General features: G+C 43.7%; 1 protein-coding gene across 1 annotated transcript in view; it reads left to right on the top strand.

Moving 5' to 3' along the window:
- The window catches only part of NRXN3 (neurexin 3), a 1,772,673-nt gene that overhangs the window by 1,494,411 nt on the left and 260,391 nt on the right, over nt 1-17,871 (top strand). The window lies entirely within an intron of this gene.

Genomic DNA, 17,871 nt, shown 5'->3' with positions numbered 1-17,871 from the left:
TAATTTCCTGCTTGCGCTAAAAACGCTAGCGCACCTTAGTAAAAGGAGCCCTAGGTGATGAATTCACATGATTTTTTGCTACTACCGTATCTTTACGCATATAACGCGCGCGCTATACAAGATTTTACAAACACGGAATAAGCATGCGCGTTATATCCGTGAGCGCGTTATCTATTTTTTTTTTTACATTCTGTGGGCCGACTTTAGGAATGTAAGCGCCCCTATTCACCCGGTCGAACGCAAATGGCCCAGCTACGAAAGAGTTAATCTGCGGTCCAAATGGAGTGGCGGGAGGAGCATGCGTGGTATACCGAAATTATTTTACATGAATGCTTGGTTCCCGCGCGCTATACGAGTGGGCGCGTTTTACGCGTATGCGCGTTATTTGCGTAAAAATACAGTAATTAATTCAATTGATACATAAGTTAATAACAATAAAATGAATTAATTAAAATTTTAACAAGGTTTCTTGGACCAGTGATAAAAATCATACCCCAGTAAGCCTCTCATTGGGGGGTGAAGGCTGGCAATTTATAGAACACTCTCTTTTCTGGGTGACATTTTGGGCGCCTTAATGCACGGAATAGCGCGCACGCTAGCCGCTACCACCTCCTTTTGAGCTAATACACGCTATAGCGTGCGCTAATCTGATATGTGTACAAAAATCGCTAGTGCACCTTCGTAAAAGGAGCCTTTTATATTTTTTGAGAGAGTTTTTTTGTTGTTGTTTCCTTTCTTTTATAGTTGGCCCTAAGGCCTGCCTGAAAGGTCTACAAAATCAAATTTATTATCACATTAAAACCGTATATGTAAATACAGAAATAATAATTCAAATAATGAGACATTATTACATTAAAAAATAAATACATAATAGCAATACATTTAAAATATCCAATTCAAAGCAATTCCCAGATCTTCGATCTGGCAATATCAGATATTTGCTAAACAGAAAATGCTTTAAAGGTTTACAAAATTGGTCTATATTTTGGCTGCCTGATAAGGAAAGGCTAACGAATGAATTTTCAGGACACTAGGACAATTTAAACTAAACTAAACTAAGCCTTAGGTTTATATACCGCATTTTCTCCACTGAAGTGGAGCTCGACACGGTTTACAGAGTTTAAAAAATATGGGAAGAGAAAGAGTTTACAAAGCATAAAAAGAGGGGATGTGATCAGGAGAAGAGATTATTATATGCTGGAGAAAAGCCAGGTTTTCAGTTGTTTTCGGAATAGTTGGAGGGAGTCCAAGTTCCGCAGCGGGACAGTGAGGTCGTTCCAGAGGCCGGTGATTTTGGAGAGGAGGGATCTACCCAGTTTACCTGCGTGGAGGATGCCGTGTAGAGAGGGGAAGGATAGTTTATGTCTGTGGGCAGATCTGGTGGTAGTTGGTGTTGGGGCGAGGAAGGATAGAGGGATTAGGGGCGGAAGGATGCCGTGAATGATCTTGAAAGCCAGGCAGGAGCATTTGAAATGAATTCTGGAAAGTACTGGGAGCCAGTGAAGATTGGTAAGTAGAGGGGAGACATGGTCATATTTGCGTTTAGCAAAAATCAGCTTAGCCGCAGTGTTCTGGATAAGCTGGAGTCTGCGAAGACTTTTTTTCGTTAGGCCTAAGTAGATGGCGTTACAATAATCGAGTTTGGATAGGATGATGGATTGTACAAGGACGGTGAAATGCTTTTGGTGAAAATAGGATCTAACTTTCCTCAGCATGTGGAGGCTGAAAAAACAAGATTTTGCCAGGGAATTCAGGTGATCGTTGAGGGAAAGGGAGGAGTCGATAGTGATGCCAAGGACCTTGCTTGAGAACTCAAGGTGTAGAGCAGGGCCTGTGGGTAGGGTGAAGATGGCGGGCAGGTGAGCTAATTTTGGGCCGAGCCAGAGTAATTTTGTTTTTGATTCATTTAATTTCATCTGTACTGAGAGGGACCAGGCGTGAAGTCTCATTATGCATGATGTGATGTTTAGTCAGAAAACATTTCGTAGAAGGCACCAGATTCTTATCCTTTGCAGATATGAGCAATGGGAGTTAGGCGGCCTGCCTTACAGAGTAGCGAGCAGCCAGAAGCATGTGCAAATTCAACTGGGTGCCAATTCACTTCAGTGTTTGGTTCTTATACCCAGTTATCGATGCTTCTGAGGTCGTGGCTCCATTAATTTGCTTGCATATCTCGGAAGCGCACCCAAATTTGCTCCTACAAAGCTGAGCACCATATATAGAAGCTGTGGGTTTGTACCCAACTGCAGTCTTGCAATTTTGCGACTGAGAGCAAACTCCTCATTCCTTGGCTTAGAAGTGACGTTCGTTACTGTGTAAAAGTGACCTAGACAGAGCTTTATAAATTTATCCCAGATGACCAAGTCAAGAAATCTGCAGCCGACTCTGTTTTTTGAGAGTCGCAAGCCTGCAAGTTGAACCAAACTTTGTTTTCCAGCCTGATAAATCACAAATGTTAATACAGGCCAGTAGATAATTAAGATATTATCTGCATTTGCATGAAAGATGACCACCCTCAGAGCTTGCAAATGTAGGGCATATCGATCGTCTTTCTGCATCACTAGAGTCTATAGCAGGATCGTTTTCCAGAAAGGATTTCCATGACTACACTCCAGAGCATGTGCAATAATAAAATCCTTAACCCCCCCCTTCCCCCTCGGGATGTCAGCCTCATTTTTTTTGCAAATGATGCCTCCCTATTATTTTCAGAGAAATGCAGAGATGTCACCAGGGCACAGTGGCTTCAGATTCATTAGTTCACTTGTTTACAGCTCTGCAAATCTTTCTCAGAAACTTACTGAAAAATCAAAGAACAATTAACAGCCGCTGCATCAGACGTTTCAAATCACTCGCCCGACCTGCTTTATAGCCCAAACTTTGTAGGCAAAAAAAAAAAAAAATCCAAACGCTTTACAAAGCTCAGTTACAAAGGAATCCCAGTGTATGCGGTCGCAGCACGGTGTTTATTGGGTCTCGTTCAAAAGTATTCACACAAGGTTCCCCAACAAATCAAAACCTGAAAATGGAGCTCTTCCATCACATTCACAGGTGCTTCCAGCAAGAATTCGGTTTCAGCCCGAATCAGCAGCTCATTCTTTCGAAACGGAGCTAATTTTGTTAAGTGAACATAAGAATCGCCGCTGCTAGGTCAGACCAGTGGTCCATCGCGCCCAACAGTCCGCTCACGCGGCGGCCCTTTGGTCAAAGACCAGCGCTCTAACTGAGACCAGCCCTACCTGACTACGTTCCGGTTCAGCAGGAACGTGTCCAACCTTGTCTTGAATCCCTGGAGGGAGTTTTCCCCTATGACAGCCTCCAGAAGAGCGTTCCAGTTTTCTACCACTCTCTGGGTGAAGAAGAACTTCCTTACGTTCGTACGGAATCTATCCCCTTTCAACTTTAGAGAGTGCCCTCTCGTTCTCCCTACCTTGGAGAGGTTGAACAACCTGTCTTTCTCTACTAAGTCTATTCCCTTCAGTACCTTGAATGTTTCGATCATGTCCCCTCTCAGTCTCCTCTTTTCAAGGGAGAAGAGGCCCAGTTTATCTTTCACTCTACAGCAGCTCCTCCAACTCCTTAACCATCTTAGTCGCTCTTCTCTGGACCCTTTCGAGTAGGGCTTAAAATATGTGTGTCTAGCGTAAATATAGGCGCCATTAGGCGCAAGTAGGTATTTCTGCATGTCACTGTAGGTGAGCCACATATGCCGTGTGAAAGATTGGTATATACGCTCGCGCCAAAATGCTGCGCATAAGTGTTGGACCTGCTCCATCCCCCTCCTTCCCCCACCTCCCCTTGCCATGCGTGCGCCCCCTTCCCCCATGAGCAACAACTTCAACGTGCTAATTGTATGACCAGTTTCCCTGCCATGGTCATACAATTAGATCTGAAAACACAAAAGACCTGCTGGTGGCCAAGAAGAATCAAAGAGTCAATAGAAATCGCAAGACACCCCCATAACTTCAATGCAGATAAAGGGCTCTCCATAAACATTACATTCCATAGTACATATTGACCCCGTAACCATAAATTCAACGCGGTTTACAAAGGATTACTAACAATAGTCACAATGCATGGAATAAGATGAGTTAAATAGTCAGATATCGGCGAGAGGGAGAATTAGAAGGGCTTGAGCATGCGCAGATGCATGCTCAAAGCCGGTAGAGGCAGGAAGAAAATCTTCAAGCGGCACCGGCACGTCCTGTGGGCTGCGTACCGGTGCCAGATGGGGGGGGGGGTGAGTTAAAGTTGGTTGGGCAGGGGGTGCCTGTTCTCGCAGGGGGGTGAGTTAAAGTTGATCGGGCGGGGGGTGCCTGTTCTCGCAGGGGGGGTGCCAGTTCGAGCGGGGGGGGGCCTTTGCGAGCGGGGGGGAGCGATACCGGTTCTGACGGGGGGGGGGGTGAGTTAAAGTTGATCGGGCGGGGGGTGCCTGTTCTCACAGGGGGGGTGCCATTTTGAGCGGGGGGGAGTGATGCTGATTCTGACGGGGGGTGAGTTAAAGTTGATCGGGCGGGGGGTGCCTGTTCTCGCAGGGGGGGTGCCATTTTGAGCGGGGGGAGTGATGCTGATTCTGACGGGGGTGAATTAAAGTTGATCGGGCAGGGGGTGCCTGTTCTCGCAGGGGGGGTGCCAGTTCGAGCGGGGGGGGCTTTGTGAGCGGGGGGAGTGATGCCGATTCTGACGGGGGGTGAGTTAAAGTTGATCGGGCGGGGGTGCCTGTTCTCGCAGGGGGGCCTTTGCGAGCGGGGGGAGCGATGCCGGTTCTGACGGGAGGGGGTGAGTTAAAGTTGATCGGGCGGGGGGTGCCTGTTCTCGCAGGGGGGTGCCATTTTGAGCAGGGGGGAGTGATGCTGATTCTGACGGGGGGGTGAGTTAAAGTTGATCAGGCGGGGGGTGCCTGTTCTCGCAGGGGGGTTGCCAGTTCGAGCGGGGGGGCCTTTGTGAGCGGGGGGAGTGATGCTGATTCTGACGGGGGGTGAGTTAAAGTTGATCGGGCGGGGGTGCCTGTTCTCGCAGGGGGGTGAGTTAAAGTTGATCGGGCGGGGGGTGCCTGTTCTCGCAGGGGGGGTGCCAGTTCGAGCGGGGGGGGCCTTTGCGAGCGGGGGGGAGCGATACCGGTTCTGACGGGGGGGGGGGAGTTAAAGTTGATCGGGCGGGGGGGGCCTGTTCTCACAGGGGGGGTGCCATTTTGAGCGGGGGGGAGTGATGCTGATTCTGACGGGGGGTGAGTTAAAGTTGATCGGGCGGGGGGTGCCTGTTCTCGCAGGGGGGGTGCCATTTTGAGCGGGGGGGAGTGATGCTGATTCTGACGGGGGTGAATTAAAGTTGATCGGGCAGGGGGTGCCTGTTCTCGCAGGGGGGGTGCCAGTTCGAGCGGGGGGGGGCTTTGTGAGCGGGGGGAGTGATGCTGATTCTGACGGGGGGTGAGTTAAAGTTGATCGGGCGGGGGTGCCTGTTCTCGCAGGGGGGCCTTTGCGAGCGGGGGGGAGCGATGCCGGTTCTGACGGGGGGGGTGAGTTAAAGTTGATCGGGCGGGGGGTGCCTGTTCTCGCAGGGGGGTGCCATTTTGAGCAGGGGGGAGTGATGCTGATTCTGACGGGGGGGGTGAGTTAAAGTTGATCAGGCGGGGGGTGCCTGTTCTCGCAGGGGGGTTGCCAGTTCGAGCGGGGGGGCCTTTGTGAGCGGGGGGAGTGATGCTGATTCTGACGGGGGGTGAGTTAAAGTTGATCGGGCGGGAGTGCCTGTTCTCGCAGGGGGGGTGCCATTTTGAGCGGGGGGGAGTGATGCTGATTCTGACGGGGGGTGTGTTAAAGTTGATCGGGCGGGGGGTGCCTGTTCTCGCAGGGGGGTGCCAGTTAGAGCGGGGGGGCCTTTGTGAGCGGGGGGAGTGATGCCGGTTCTGACTGGGGGGGTGAGTTAAAGTTGATCGGGCGGGGGGTGCCTGTTCTCGCAGGGGGGGTGCCATTTTGAGCGGGGGGGAGTGATGCTGATTCTGACGGGGGGTGAGTTAAAGTTGATCGGGCGGGGGGTGCCTGTTCTCGCAGGGGGGGGTGCCAGTTAGAGCGGGGGGGCCTTTGTGAGCGGGGGGAGTGATGCTGATTCTGACGGGGGGTGAGTTAAAGTTGATCGGGCGGAGGGTGCCTGTTCTCGCAGGGGGGCCTTTGCGAGCGGGGGGGAGCGATGCCGGTTCTGATGGGGGGGGTGAGTTAAAGTTGATCGGGTGGGGGGTGCCTGTTCTCGCAGGGGGGAGGGCCAGTTTGAGCGGGGGGGCCCTTGCGAGCGGGGGGAAGTGATGCTGGTTCTGATGGGAGGGTGAGTTAAAGTTGATCGGGCGGGGGGTGCCTTTTCTCGCAGGGGGGTGCCAGTTCGAGCGGGGGGGCCTTTGTGAGCGGGGGGAGTGATGCCGGTTTTGAAGGCGGGGTGAGTTCAAGTTGGTCGGGCGGGGGGTGCCAGTTCACATGTGGGGGGGGGGCCTTTGCAAGCAGGGGGGAGCAGCGCCGCTGGCCTCGGGGGGTGGGGGTGGGAACGTATCAAAGCGAGTTTCCATTATTTCCTATGGGGAAACTCGCTTTCATATACGAGTATTTTGGTTTATGAGCATGCTTCTGGAACGAATTATGCTCGTAAACCAAGGTACCACTGTATTTAGAAAAAAGATAGGTCTTCGATTGTATTCTAAAATGGTTGTAAGAATAGGCTGTAAGCAGGAATGTTTGGACTTCTTTATCTTGGGACGCTAAGGTGTGATTTAATAATTTCTTAGTTTTGCAGCCCTGGACAGAAGGAAAGTTAAACAAGGGATGAGTGTTTCTACTGTGTCTGTACCATAGAGAGTCTTATAACAGAAGCAACCCAACTTAAACAGCACCTGAGCCTCCGCAGGCAGCCAATGGAGCGCACAATAAAAGGGGGTGATGGGATCATATTTCTTCAAGCCGTAAATCATTCTAAACGCTGTGTTTTGCATTCATGCAAGTCTTGCCAGTTCTTTCTTGGTAATTGCCAAATAAATAATATTACAATAGTCACGAAGACCTAGGGCTCCTTTTACGAAGCTGCGTTAGGGCATTAACGCGTGGACTAGCACACACTACATTGCCACCCACGCTAGACGCTAACGTCAGCATCGAGCTGGCGTTAGTTTTAGCCGCGTAGCGCATGGTAATATCCTGCGTGTGCTAAAAACGCTAGCGTACCTTAGTAAAAAGAGCCCTTAGTAATAGCGACTGAACCAATAATCTAAAGGCAGCAAATTCAAAGTACGCTCTAATAGTTCGTAGTGTCCATAAAGTAAAATAACTTTGACGTCTATCTGGGTTTTCATGGTAAGATGCTGATCTAAGATAACTCCTATATTTTTCAACGTTGGATGGAATCTATTCCCTTTCAATTTTAGAGAGTGCCCTCTCGTTCTCCCTACCTTGGAGAAGATGAATTTATACTAACGGAGGATTCAAATGCCATGAAAATGCCACGAAAAGATTTGTTTTGCCTGAATTGAGTTGTTGCATCCAAGCGTTCATCTGATACATTACGGTTTCAATTTTTAGCAGTGATCTGAGACAAAGCTGACTTGAAGGGTATGACAACTGTAATGTCATCGGCATAACTAAACATCCCTATGTCCAGATTATTCAAACACAAACCTAATGATGAAAGGTAAACATGAAATAATGTAGGTGAGAGTGGAGAACCCTGGGGGCACCGCATGGGTTCTTCCAGGTAGGAGAAAGTTGAGTCCTAAACCTCACTTGGTAAAGTCTAGTTTTTAAAAATCCCTGAAACCATGAATAAACATTTCCTTGAAAACTAAACTAAACCTTAAGTTTGTATATTGCATCATCTCCATAAAAATAGAGCTCGGCACGGTTTACAGGTAATTCAATAAATGAGGGAAGGACATAAGAAGAAATTAGAGGTTAAGAAGAGGATAGCTTGCTTTACATTTTAAATAGATAGCTTTACGTTTTGGAGAAAAGCCAGGTGTTCAGATGCTTTCAGAATAATTGGAACGAGCTTAGGTTCCGCAGCGGGGCAGGGAGGTTGTTCCAGAGCTCAGTGAATTTGAAGAAAAAGGATTTTCCTAATTTACCTGCATACATGATGCCTTTTAATGAGAATGAGAAAGAGAGAGAGAGAGGAAAAAAAGAGAGGAAGAGAGAGAGAAAAAAAAGAGAGACAAAGAGAGAGAGAAAAAAAAGAGAGACAAAGAGAGAGAGAAAAAAAAAGAGAGAGAGGAAGAGAAACTAAACTAAACCTTAAGTTTGTATACCGCATCATCTCCATAAAGATAGAGCTCGGCACGGTTTACAGGTAATTCAATAAATGAGGGAAGAACATAATAAAAAATTAGAGGTTATGAAGAGGATCGCTAGCTTTACATTTTAAATAGATAGCTTTACGTTTTGGAGAAAAGCCAGGTTTTCAGATGCTTTCGGAATAATTGGAATGAGCTTAGGTTCCGCAGCGGGGCAGGGAGGTTATTCCAAAGCTCAGTGAATTTGAAGAAAAGGGATTTCCCTAATTTACCTGCATACATGACACCTTTTAACGAGGGGAAAGATAGTTTGAGTATGTGGGTGGATCTGGTAGTGTCAGATCTCGAAGAATTCCAGGATAGTGGGATTAGGGGAGGAAGAATGCCATGTAGGATCTTGAAAATTAGGCAGGTACATTTAAAGTGAATCCTAGAAATCACCGGAAGCCAGTGAAGTTTTGACAGAATAAAACCCAGAGCATCCAAGCAGATTAGTAAATTAGTGTGATCCACAATATCAAAAGCACTGCTAAGGTCGAACTAGAGTATCAGCGCACTACCGCCCCTACTTAATAAACTTGTTCGATAGTCCAGTAGAGCCGCTATTACTGTTTCAATGCTAAAGTAAGATCTAAACCCCGACTGTGAGTCATGGAGTAATGAGTGTTGCTCAAGGTATATGGACCAAACCTTCAGTAATTTTAACAAAGAGAGGGATCGATGCTATTGGTCTATAATTGGATGGTATTTTTAATTATTGGAGTGATAATTATATTGCCATCCTCTGATGGAAATTTCGTCACATCTAAGGAATCAGTGATCCATTCAAATAACTTCAATTTAAAATTTAGGGGTGCAACAGCCATCAAATCAGGGGGGTCAAGAATCAAGCCAGCAATAGGTTTGTGCATATCTTTGAAACGATTTAGAAAAATCACGCCAATCTGGCTTATCAAATGTGGACCAACACAAGTCGACATGAAGGGTTAGAATTAAAGTCCGTATTCAGAGAATAAGATGGGCAGGAAGGTCTCGGAGATAGGACCTTGGAACTGAAAAAATTAGCTAGATCTTCGGAAGATGGAAGGGGTAGCCAAGAAGATTGCCTCTTTTTTGTAACATTAAGAGCTCCTTTTACGAAAGGTACGCTAGCGTTTTTTGCGCGTGCTACAATGCCACGCACGCTAGACACTAACGCCTCCTCTCCATAGAGCTGGCGTTAGTATTTTCTGTGTAGCGCAGTGTATGGCGCGCTAAAAACACCAGTGCACCTTCGTAAAAGGAGCCCTAAATGTAACTAGTTGAAATAACTTTTTAACATTAATAGTTGTAACATCAACTTTAGCTGAATAATAAGTTTTTCGTTTATCCCTTATCATTGATTTATCATTTTTAACTTCTTGTCTCCATCTTATTTTATCCTCAGCTATTTTTGATTTTATCCATTTTTTCTCCAGGCGTCGTACTGAACGTTTCATTTCAAGCAGCTCAGAATCAGACCACGTTTTGGAATCATCTAATCTCCTTTTTTAGAATATGTTTGGGAGCAATTTCATCCCAAATTAGGTTACATCCATTATTCCAGTTCAGTGGAACATCGGAGATATTATCTTCTAAGAGTAAATCAGCACGTTTCCAAAATTTAATTGGATTAGGGGATTTTCGAACTAAAATTTCTTGTTTTTGCGGTAACAAATTTGGATTTGACTGCTTGGGCCATTTTTGAAGGAAATAATGAATGAAGTGGTCTGACCAAGGAATTTGTGACCATCTTCCTCCATATAGCATAATGTTAGGCAAAGAATCTGATTTAGTAGTTAAGGTTACCAAGTCAAGATGATGACCATCTTTATGGGTCTGAGAGGGCTGTAAAATAGGAAAATCTAAAGATAGTGAAATTAACCACATCTGGGATGGATTCTATTTCCAAGTGAAGGTTAATATCACCTAGCAGCAAGCAATGATGGGCTATGAGAGAATTATTAAAAATAAATTCATAAAAACGCAGTTTAACCTGAGCCCAAGATCCAGGAGGTCGATAAAGCAGTATACAATTTAAAGAATCTATCTTAAGAGTACAAGAAATTATCTCTAAACCACTTGTTATCAGTACTGTGAAATTAAAACTCTTGTGTAATATAATGGCAATTTTTCCCCCTCTCTTTTCCTGTCTTTCGTTCCTATCCAAATTGTATTTCTAACCCTATTTTGTCCCCCGTCTGTCTGTCTCATTTATCCCTTTTTAATATGCCAATTATTAGTTGATGTTTCTTTGTAATTTGTTTTTTGTTTTTGGGTTGTTTTTTTTTATTATTAATGGTATTCTTAATGGCATTTTTATGTTCATGCTCTTTTTTATGTATTGTAAACTCGCTTAGAAATTAGATAAGCGATTAAATCAAAAAATTTTAAAAAAATATTCTTTATTCATTTTCAAAATTACATTAAGTGTTAAATATATTCATTCACATTAACAATAAATACATCACTTACAAACAATCATTGGTACATTACATAAATTCTTATCCCTTCCCCTTATCCATCCCTCCCACCCATATATCCATTATCATATAAAACATATAATAATAATATTCCCCCCTCCCTATCCCTTAAATTGATAAATATAAGGGAAACAATTTCAATTAATGTTTACAATATTTTGTTAATGGTTTCCACACATCCTGAAATTTCTTAAAATATCCCCGTTATGCAATAAACCTTTCCATTTTATAGATATGGCATAAAGACTTCCATCAAAAGTTATAATTTAAATCAAATTTTAATAAAACCTTGAAACCTTGATAATTTTGTATTGAGGGGGAAGTAAATCATTCATAATAGGATCTTCCTCAGAAAGAAGCCAGGTTTCAGATAAGAAAACAGATTCTGATCCTTAATGGTTTGAACTTTGCCTCTGATAGATCGGGCATTAATATATGCACAGTTAATTTTAATTAATTCATTAGGTGTAGGAAAATCTAAATTTTTAATAATTATTGGTTTCAGTGACCGCTTTCTTTTGGGAAAAGTTTGGGGAGGTCTGAAAAAGGTGGTTGTGTAAGTTGGGAGATCCACCGAATTAGGGGATTTTAAAACTTGACTGCTGATTAAAACCAATCTTCGCTCCCGCTGCTAGTTCTAATGGTAATGTATTTACGTCCTTTAATCTGCCTAAGAGAAGCGTTAATAAAATAACATTTCAAAATTGCATGTTGCTTTGAGAATTATAAAAATTATAAAATTAAAATCTGATTTAAGAATGTTGAAACTTAAAATATAGGCACAATATCATTTGGCAATATAACAAGCACAACTGAATAAGATTTAGAGAGCTTGCAATGCTATTAAATACTCAAAATTAAAAGGCCTAATTTAAGAAGCGGCCAAATTTGAGCAGTTTACAACAGTCTATCTTTTGGACAGAACTTCTGAGTAGTAAATATTTAGGCAATTATGGATCTAAACTTCTAAGTTGAAAATATATAGGTATTATCTTGTAAACTCAAGTCTTGTGCTTGAAACCGCGCTCTAAAGTGCGTGGCGACCTCTCGTCCAAAAGAAACTTAAGGCTCCTTTTACTAAGATGCGTTAGGGCATTAATGTGTGGAGTAGCACGCGCTGCAGTGCCGCCCACACTAGACGCTAATGGCGTTAGTTTTTGGCGCATAGAGCGGGGTTAGCACGTACGGCAATGTAGCGTGCGCTAAAAACGCTAGAGCACCTTAGTAAAAGGAGCCCTTAGTGCAAAAAGGACAAATGCCTTCTCCCTCCATCTCACAAGTCCCAGGCTCTTTTCTGACAATCGTCCCGGATTGCCAACAAACGTTCCCGCCAAAATTCAAATTCATGACCCACAGACTGCCCTATTCTTAATCAGGTCCGTGAATCTTTTGGGGTACAATAAAAGTATTTCATTTGAAAACTTTTAGTGGCTCCTGACTTTCCATCCACTCCGTTGTTGTTTCTTCGGGAAATTCACAAGCGCTTTGGTATTCATAAATAAATCAGATGTAGCACATGGGAAAGGACAGACCAAATAGTCCCTAAACCCACCGACAGAGTGAGAAAGAATGGAACTTGCAGATGCTTGGCCATTTCTGGAACTGAGGCCACTGGGTGGCCCTTCTTGAGGGCCGCAATCCAGTCGGGTTTTCAGGATTTCCCCAATGAATATGCATTGAAAGCAGTGCATGCACATAGATCTCATGCATTTTCATTGGGGAAATCCTGAAAACCCGACTGGATTGCGGCCTTTAAGGAGGAACTTTGAGACCCTTGGTTCTGGCCACATAGACATGCCAAAAGAGCAGTGGGACACCTTAGAAGACACTGCTGTGTGAACTTCCCATAAAGCAGAGGTCTCAAAGTCCCTCCTTGAGGGCCGCAATCCAGTCGGGTTTTCTGGATTTCCCCAATGAATATGCATTGAAAGCAGTGCATGCACATAGATCTCATGCATATTCATTGGGGAAATCCTGAAAACCCGACTGGATTGTGGCCCTCAAGGAGGGACTTTGAGACCCCTGGCCTAGAGCCTTTCTAGCACTGTTCCCTCTAAGCTGAGAGGAAGTCCTCCTACTGCATTGCTGCTTTCAATCACTAGGGGCAGGTAGGTTCCATGGAGCCTGCTGAGCTTGCCTGTTCCTTGCTATTGAAATGTGTACGTGAAACAGCACCCTCTACTGGTATTATGACTATAGGTGGAGGACTCCTGCTCAGCTTTGAGGGAGAATTTCAGTGTCCTGGTGCCACTGGGATGCTCACCCCCAGGGACGGGCACTGGATATAAAGCAGTGGAGACATGCACTGGATATTGCACTGGATAGGCACTGGATATTGCAGTGGAGACATGTAAAATGGAAAGAAGTATAAATAGATGCAAGCTGCCAATGGACTGCTGCTTGTTTTTGGCGCACAAGCTAGTTTACTGTTTCTTCAATACGTCTGCAGCAACGTGTATGTTCACAGCAAATTGAGGTGACACTGAAGGCTAAAGATTAATGTGCAAATTACTACAGCGATCCTTTGGTATCACTGGTTCACTGATTCTTTCCTGTGCAGCTGAATTCATTTGCTTTCAATACTGTTTGCATTTGTTTCAGAAATTCTGAACGGGAATGCTGTTGACTTTGTACCATTTGGCCTTTGACTGGCAGTTCCAAATATAATGAAGATGCGGGCATCGTGATAAGTTTAGATCTGGGAAAGCAGTCTCTGGATGAGGCGAGGGAGGGTGAGCGGCTGAGAGCTGGCGAGAGCGAGCACACCAGCAGAAAGTCAAGGCATGAGCCTCGACTCCCTTGGGGTGCCTGGGCAAAGAACCAAGACATTTAAATTTGATATGTGCTCATTTAGCAGAGGCAGAATTTGAGAGTCTGGCTGTCTGAAGGAAAAAAAACCCAAGAGGTAATAGCTGCTCCCGCTCCCAGTTTCAGCAGCAGGGACAAAGCCCAGGTCCCCCCCCCCCCCCCACACACACACATCTTAACCAGCTACTGACCGTTTTGGAGTGTTGTACTGGCAAGATGCCTCATTTTGGGCTCATATCATTCATGATGTTATACTTGACGTATCAGGGGTCATTTATTTGATGCATGAGAACTCGGGCGAGAGTCAGCAACTGAGAACATTGGGAGAGGGGAGGGGCAAGACCGATGGCTATAAAAGAGATATTATGCATTTAAAATATCAGAATACACTTCCTGAGACAAATGTACTATGTTTCCAAGATCCTGTACAACTTGAGAGTGTAGAGATAGACCATCATTTAAGAATGCTGCTACTATTTGGGATTTTGCCAGGTACTTGTGACTTGGATTGGCCTCCGTGAAGACGGGATACTGGGCTGGATGGACCATTGGTTTGACCCAGTAAGGCTATTCTTATGTTCTTAGGTTAATCAATCCAAATCCTTAGGCTACACTCTTATAATCATTCCTTTTGTTTAAATATGAATAAATAAATACTCAATCTTCTAATATCATTCCAATGGAGCTTCATTAATCTTTAGATACTTTCATTTCAGCAACTTCATGTATATAATGACCTCAGTGGCTACACTCAAATCATCTCTTTCATTTAAGGCTTGAGCATATGTAGCCAGGCTCCTCATTGGTCATACTTATTTCATTGTTGTGAATAATTCAATAATAATTTAGTATTGCCTATGGCAAACTTATCTTAGGCAGAAAGGAGGGACTCTGACGTGAATTCGCGTTTCGCTATTAGCTGTATCAAGGATAGTCCCCCTATAACCCACAAAGAACATTATTAGAAAACCCAACCCATCATATTAATTATTTATAATTTATCTATCTAAAGTAGTCTCACCATAATGATCAGATCACCACATGCCACGTGCCGAGCTAATATGGCGGCCACGTCTATTTTTGTCCTTAAATAATGATGTCGCACACTCTCAACCAATCACAGAACTCCCATACACAGAACCCGACAGATTCAAACTAAAGCCCTCCACTCTCGTTCTGCATTCATGCCCGAAGGATTAACAGCTCTTAATTAAAAAATCCATTTCTGCTCACAATAATTCAGAAACCAGTCACCTACCCTCCTACCTGGATTTGTTCAATTATGCGCCATCTGAGTTCCTTAATATCATGACCCTTCTCTAGCCAATGTGCCACCACTGGAGCTGATTCAGACTTAGTAATAATCCTGTATATGGCCAAATTTGAAAGATTAACTGTCTATCCTTCCCACCTTTTTTGTAAGATCCAATGCTGGAAACGCTATCTGGACGATATATTTGTTCTCTGGCTATTGAGGTGGTGTACAGTCAGTTATAATAAATATTTCCCTGTTCCTGAGAGGTCCACTATTTTAAATAAGAGCTATAAGGGAATATGAACCACTGCATCCTACCTTACTACATAGAGATCAACAGTGAAGAAATAGAAGTGGTTAACAGCTTTGCTTTCCTTGGGTCCCTCCTGGATCACAGCGGCAGTTTGACAGCAGAGATCAAGCGTCGATTAGCACTGGAGCATGCACGAAATACGGATGTGTGAGGACGTCTCGGTCACCATCAAACAAAGACTGATCACTGCCATTGTGTTCCCAATGGTGACATATGGCTGTGATACCTGGACACTCATGAAAGCAAATGGAAGAAAAATCAACGCCTTCGAGCTGTGATGCTAGAGAAGAATTCTACGAATATCACAGAGAGTAAAAAGCGACTGCAAACTATATCAGTCTCATCCAAAACAATTGCACCCCTCGGAAAGCTCAATGATCATTGGAGCAGTGGCGTTACACATTCAGAGAAGTGCTGATACATGTTAAAAATCCAGTAAAGTGGTTTATCACGCACATCTGAAGCCAATTGAATAAATGTTTAAATTATTTAATATTTGAAAAAGCTTTGAAAAAGTTTTAAAAAGTAAAAAACCAGTAGTTGGAGCTTTATGGGACTGAAGAAAAGTGGTCATATCAGTCCTTATTATCGATTATTACACTGGCTACCAGCGGAAGCACGAGTAATATTTAAATTTTCATGCCTTTGTTTTTAGTTGGTTTGGGGACTGGCCCCTACCTACCTGTTTTCTCATATGGTGCTATACAACCCCGTGAGGGTAACCAGGAATTGTAACTTATTTGCGTACCCAAAGATTTTAGGCTGTAAAGTTCTTAGACAGGATGCTCGCATTTCAAGCAAGTAAACAACAGTCCTGGATGGGTAACTATATCAGCGGAGCCATGTTATCTTATGGCGTCTTCCGAAAAGAAATTAAGACAGTATTATTTGATAAATTTATCTCGTAACTTGATGTTTTTATCCTCAACATAATAATTTTACTGCGTAAATTTAAATTTTTATCGTCTTTTTAGGTAATATGCTGTATTCTGATTTTAATATTTTGTACTTCGCTGATTGTCCAGTTTTTACTCTTTTGTGTAAACCGCCTAGAATTCTTTTGATTGTGGCGGGATACAAAAATAAAGTTCAAGTTTCAAGTTTTTATTGGCATTTGATGAATCGCTTATTCGATTTACTAAGCGATGAACAAAATTATTTTTTAAAAAAGGGTAAATTACATAAAGACAAATCAAATAACAAAATTCTTTAATATAATACGAACATGAATAGGGAGGGAAGGAGGAAAAGTTACAATTTTTATCTTAGAAGAAATAGACAAAGATTGAGATTTGACCAACTATTCATTTTCCCACTGTGTGGTGAAGTACTATAAAAAGGTCTCTGAAGTCCCTGCTCCAATGATCATTGTGTTTTCTGAGGGGTGCAATTGTTTTGGATAAGAATTCTACAAATCCCATGGACAGCTAGGATCAGCACATAGAAACCCAGAGTTGTCCCTGGAAAGCAAGATTACCAGACAGAAACTGACCTATTTTGGACATGTGATGGGGGAGAATTCACTAGAAAAGGAATGAAAACATTGAGCAATTGAAAGAAGCTGTGGAAAACAGGGAAGGATTGTGAGGACTGGCCTACAGGGTTTCCAAGGGTTGGACATGACTGAATGGATAGTAGTGGTAGTGGTAGCATCATTCTACCACACAGGTGTCAAAGTCGGTCCTCGAGGGCCGGAATCCAGTCGGGTTTTCAGGATTTCCCCAATGAATATGCATGAGATCTATGTGCATGCACTGCTTTCAATGCATATTCATTGGGGAAATCCTGAAAACCCGACTGGATTACGGCCCACGAGGAGGGACTTTGACACCCCTGTTCTATCATTAGGCAGCGTCTCTGCTCTACAAGGATATCTGGTGGTAATTTCTGTAAAAATAATGACAGACCGACATCCTTGTCATTGGAATTTTCGCAGTCATAATTTGGATGTTGGACATTGGACATGGATGGTGTCGTTGAGACTGTTTTGGCTTCCAGGACCATGAGATGATTTATTTATTTATTTATTTTTTTTTGGGGGGGGGGGTATTTTTATCAAACAGACAGTGAAACTTGTAAGAAGTATTTTAGAAAGATAGGCTTTTTAGAAAGAGATTGGGTCCATATTTGGAGGAGAGGGCTGTGGGAAGAGTAGTTCAAGATTTCCTTGCCGTGATCAGCTCAGTGGCTGTGTTTATTTGAAATGTAGGCTCTAGGGAGACGCCTAGAGCTGCTTTTTTTAAATTATTATTATTTATAGTTTTACAACAGTTCTACATCCAGAACAGTAAGGAATGGAATTTTACAACCTTAATAAAATCAAACAAAGAGAAAATCTTTACATCATAAACTACTTCCATCAAGCCCACATTAAGGGAGGGCTGAGTACTTTAAAAAAAAAAACAACAAAATTTTCATGTAGGAAAACAAGAACAGTAATTCCCCTGTACAGAAATAAAAATAGGGCCGCTTAAAGTCGCATAAGGCCACTTCCGGGAGAAACCCCACCCACGCCCACTCTTCGGCGAGCATAGGCGTCCCCACACGTCTCCCTATACCCGAGAAAATGCCTACAGTGTTGGTCGCCTGCCTCAGGTAGGATTTTTATTTAAAAAATGTGTGTCCCAATTGGTTGCAAGGCAATGGTAGGACACCTACCACTGCTAACAATCAGGATGCCCGCTTATAGAATCAGCCCCTAACTGTATCCAGAAAATATCAAATCTCCTCTTTACAG

This window comes from Geotrypetes seraphini, chromosome 7 (assembly GCF_902459505.1).
Source record: "Geotrypetes seraphini chromosome 7, aGeoSer1.1, whole genome shotgun sequence".
NCBI classification, from domain to species: domain Eukaryota; kingdom Metazoa; phylum Chordata; class Amphibia; order Gymnophiona; family Dermophiidae; genus Geotrypetes; species Geotrypetes seraphini.
Note: the sequence above shows the minus strand (reverse complement) of the source record. Positions and strands in the feature narration are given on the sequence as shown.